The 3869-nt window shown below is 52.0% G+C and overlaps 1 long non-coding RNA gene across 1 annotated transcript; it reads left to right on the top strand.

The window, feature by feature from the left end:
* Positions 1–777: 777 nt before the first annotated feature.
* LOC144298595 (uncharacterized) lies at positions 778–3869 on the top strand. Its single transcript, XR_013365539.1, has 3 exons — positions 778–954; positions 1274–1423; positions 1843–3869. It is a non-coding gene; the product is annotated as an uncharacterized LOC144298595 (long non-coding RNA).

Genomic DNA, 3869 nt, shown 5'->3' with positions numbered 1-3869 from the left:
AATCCCTTGGCCAGTCTGGATGTCTTAACAGATGCTTTATCACCAGCATCTCATTTTGTCTTTGTCCCGTTTCTAAAGAATCTCTTCCTTTGCTTTGAGGGATGGAACTGACTTCCTTGGTACATCCTCTATCAAGCCCATTCTATCCTCATCCCCACTGAACCCTACCCCAACCCCATGAAAGTGAGTTTTGTGGGCTATTTCCCAGCTGTGGAAGCAGGGGCCTGGGAAGCTGGACCACCTGTCCAAAGCTACATGATCGAAAGGGGAGGGTTTGGATTTGAACCCTGCTCTTCACCCAGCCCACTGGGTGAGCCCTGTGTCCTCACCTTTCCACTGACTCAAGAGAAGATATATCCAGTCCTTGTGGGACTGCTAAGAATGGTCTTTAAATGGTAATTTGGGATTAAAGGGATTGTGAATTATTTTCCTGGCTTTGTCCCCCAAACTTAAAATGACAAGTGTCATCAGGAATGCCGATCCAGCTCCTGCAATTTTAAGGAAGAGCTTCCTGAAAGATAGTCCCTACAGAGCGCTCTGCTCCTCGTGGCGAAGTCCATGTAGTTCAGGGGAATGTTCCTGAATTCCGGAATTCTTCAGAGCTTGCGGGGATTCCCTGGGCTCTCCTGAACGTGATGGTGACTGGGTGGGTTTGCTATTTAGAAATAGCCTAGATTTGTTATCTGTTACCGTGTAACAATTACCCAACCTAGTGGCTTAAGATATCATTTGTGATGTCACAGTCTCTGTGGGTCAGGAATTCCAGGGCAGCGCAGTTGGGTCATCTGGGTCCAGGTGCCTCACACGGTGTTGCCACCTTAAGGCTTCACCGAGAAGGGTCGGTGGTTGCTGGCGGGATTCGGTTCCTTGTGGGCTGTTGGATAAAGCCTCAGTCGGGTCCTCGTGAGCTGCTGCTTGTCACGTGGGCACCTCCACTGAGCATTGCACCACAGGGCAGCGCAGCAGAGCGGGAGCGGAGGGGAGGGAAGGCAGGGGAGGCCGCGGGAGGGGGTGGAGAGAAGAAGGCTGTGAGAGATGGAAGTCACAGCCCCTTTAACCTAATCTGGGGAGTGCTGACAACCCTTTAAGTCCAAAAATCTCTTATCAACCTCCAACTCCAAAACACTCCCAAATCAAGAAATATTAGTATTAGTTTGATAGCAGAGCTCATTTGGCCGCAAAAATGTGAACTTAAGTGATAACTGACTCCTTAGAGTCTTGATTTCACGCGAACATTCTTTTTTAAATTTTTATTTATTTATGTTTTTTAAAGATACAGAGCATGGGGAGGAGCAGAGCGAGAGGGACAAGCAGATTCCCCCCACTGAGCGTGGAGCCCGACACAGGGCTGGATCCCAGGACCCTGAGATCATGACCTGAGCCGAAACCTAGATTTGGATGCTTAACCGCCTGAGCTGCCCAGGTGCCTGCCCCTCCATGTGAATATTCGTAACGTTTTGCTCCAAAAATAGCAATGGCTTTATTTTTGTGGGGTGCCCCAGACTTGCCAGAGGGGTTATGGGATAGCCAGGATCTGCACTACCTCAAATCCACAAAGTCCTAAATTCTCGCCCACGCGTGGTCCCAGGCTCTGAGGCCGTTATACTCCGGTGCACTTGAACGTGTGGCAACAGGAGCTGTGTTTTCTCGAGGTTTTATTTTATTCGATCATGTCATCCTCTTGTAACTCAAACGTCGGAGTTTCTAATTTGTCTTGGACTGAGATGTGCTTGGGATAGAATCCGTTCTGAGTCCCCAACCCAATTATGTTTTGCATCATGCCAGAGGCCACTCGGTTAGACGGAGGCCCATCTGGAGGTTCATTGCTGTGATGTATTTCAGCGTCGCGTACACAGGTTCACCAGCCTCGCCTTGACCTTGGAAAGGTGGCGGTATTTGACAGCGCGTGGTGACATTTATGAGCCCATTGGACACCCACAACGAGGTTGATTTCTACAGACGAAATGTCAAGTTTGAAACCATCCAGGGTAATTGAATCGTGGAGCATTGTCCACTTAGATCCTCGACTGAGGCCGTTGACTGGACACTTGTGCTCCGTGATGCGCCCACAGGAGCCGCCCCAATCGCGTTGGTCAGACGGAGCCTGGGGGGCACCGCGGGCGTGGGGAGGGTCAGGGCAGTGGGGTTTAACACCCACAGAAATGATGCCTCGTTTTTACTCTGTGAAATAAAACTCTCATGTGGTTAGTCGGTAAATACATCACTGGAGGCGGAACTCGCCAATGCCGTGGCCAAGGTGTTCGTTTCTGAAGCCTGTCTGCGCGTGACACGTGATAAGGGAAAGCGTGTGTACGTCGGTGTGTCAAGTACAGGTAATTTAAGGGGCATTAAACACGTGGCCATAAACTTGCAAGGGGCTTCCTTTACATTAAGGGAAAGGCCTCAAGTCGTTTCCTAGAAACGTAACCGTGCTTGTGTCTTCACTGTCCAGAGGGCGTGTGCGCCTTCAGACTTGGATTTGAGCCTCCCCCTCTTTTTTAAAAGAAGTTTTTAGGACTGTTAGTCCACACGCAGCACGTGACATCCCCATCATTTATCTAGTTCATAACTGGAAGTTTGTACGGTTGGAGTCCCTCCACCCGTTCTCTCCCTGGCAACCACCCATCTGTCCTCTGTTTTGATGAGTTTGGTTCCTTCCGATTCCACATGTAAGTGAGATCATACAGCCTTTGTCTTTCTTTCTCTGACTTATCTCACTTAGCATGATGCCGCCCCGGTCCAGCCCTGTTGCTGCCGATGGCAAATACAAGTGCCCACCACATCTCCTGTATCCGTTCATCTGTTGATGGACACGTAGGACTTTTCCAAATCTTGGATATTGATTGTAATTAATGCTACACTCGCCATGGGGGTGCAGGAGTCTCTTTGAACTGGAGGTTTTGTTTCCTTTGGCTACAGAGCCGGAAGTGGGATGGCTGCATCATATGGCAGCTTGTTTGCCTTTTTAAAGATTTTATTTAATTGTTTGAGAGAGAGAGAGAGAGCATAGGGGTGGGGGGAAGCAGACTCCCTGCTGAGCAGGGAGCCCGACGTGAGGCCCGATCCCAGGACCTGGAGATCATGACCTGATGAGCCAAAGGGAGACACTTCATGGACTGAGCCACCCAGGTGCCCCTCATAGGGTTGTTCTATTTTAAATTGTTCGAGGCTCCTCCACACTATTTTCCACGGCGCTTGCACCAGCGTGCATTCCCACCCACCGTGCGTGAGGGTTGACATGAGTCTCTCAGATGTTTCTTCTCCCAAGACACTGGCGTTGGGCAGGTGGGACCTGGGTATGGAGGTGCCCGTCGCCTCCCCTAGTACATGGTGGACACGAGGGGCAGGATATCCTGCTTGGTCAGGACACTCGCAGGAGTTGAGACAGGTCAAGGGAGCCCAAGCCACTCTGGGCGTGCTGCCAAGCCACTCTGGGCGTGCACACGATGGAAGGTGGCTCTCAGATTCAGCTCAAGGTGAGGAATTAGAACAAAAAGCAGCCCCTGTCCACGGCGGTGCATCCCAGACCATGGGTGTTTGTGGCCTGGTGCTGGGCGGTCAGACGGAGGCGCGATCCTGGGGGGCCCGGTGATTGGCGCCCCATGGTCGCCCCTCCTGGCTGCTCCGCTCGGCCGCGGTGGTGGCAGCTGATCACAGTAAGCAACTCGGCTTCCTTCGGGAGCAGATGCCTTGCCTGCCATGCCCCCCAGGAAGCCGAGACATTAGGTCTGCACACGGACGGGCTCGGCCAAGCATCGGCTTGTTTAGTCTACACCAGGCGAAACATCTGGGTGCCTGGAAACATCTTCGGAGTGGAACGGGCCACGTGACTGGTTCTCCCGGAGGCACAGCCTGGGTCAAGGGCAGGG

This window comes from Canis aureus, chromosome 26, assembly GCF_053574225.1.
Source record: "Canis aureus isolate CA01 chromosome 26, VMU_Caureus_v.1.0, whole genome shotgun sequence".
NCBI lineage: Eukaryota > Metazoa > Chordata > Mammalia > Carnivora > Canidae > Canis > Canis aureus.
Note: the sequence above shows the minus strand (reverse complement) of the source record. Positions and strands in the feature narration are given on the sequence as shown.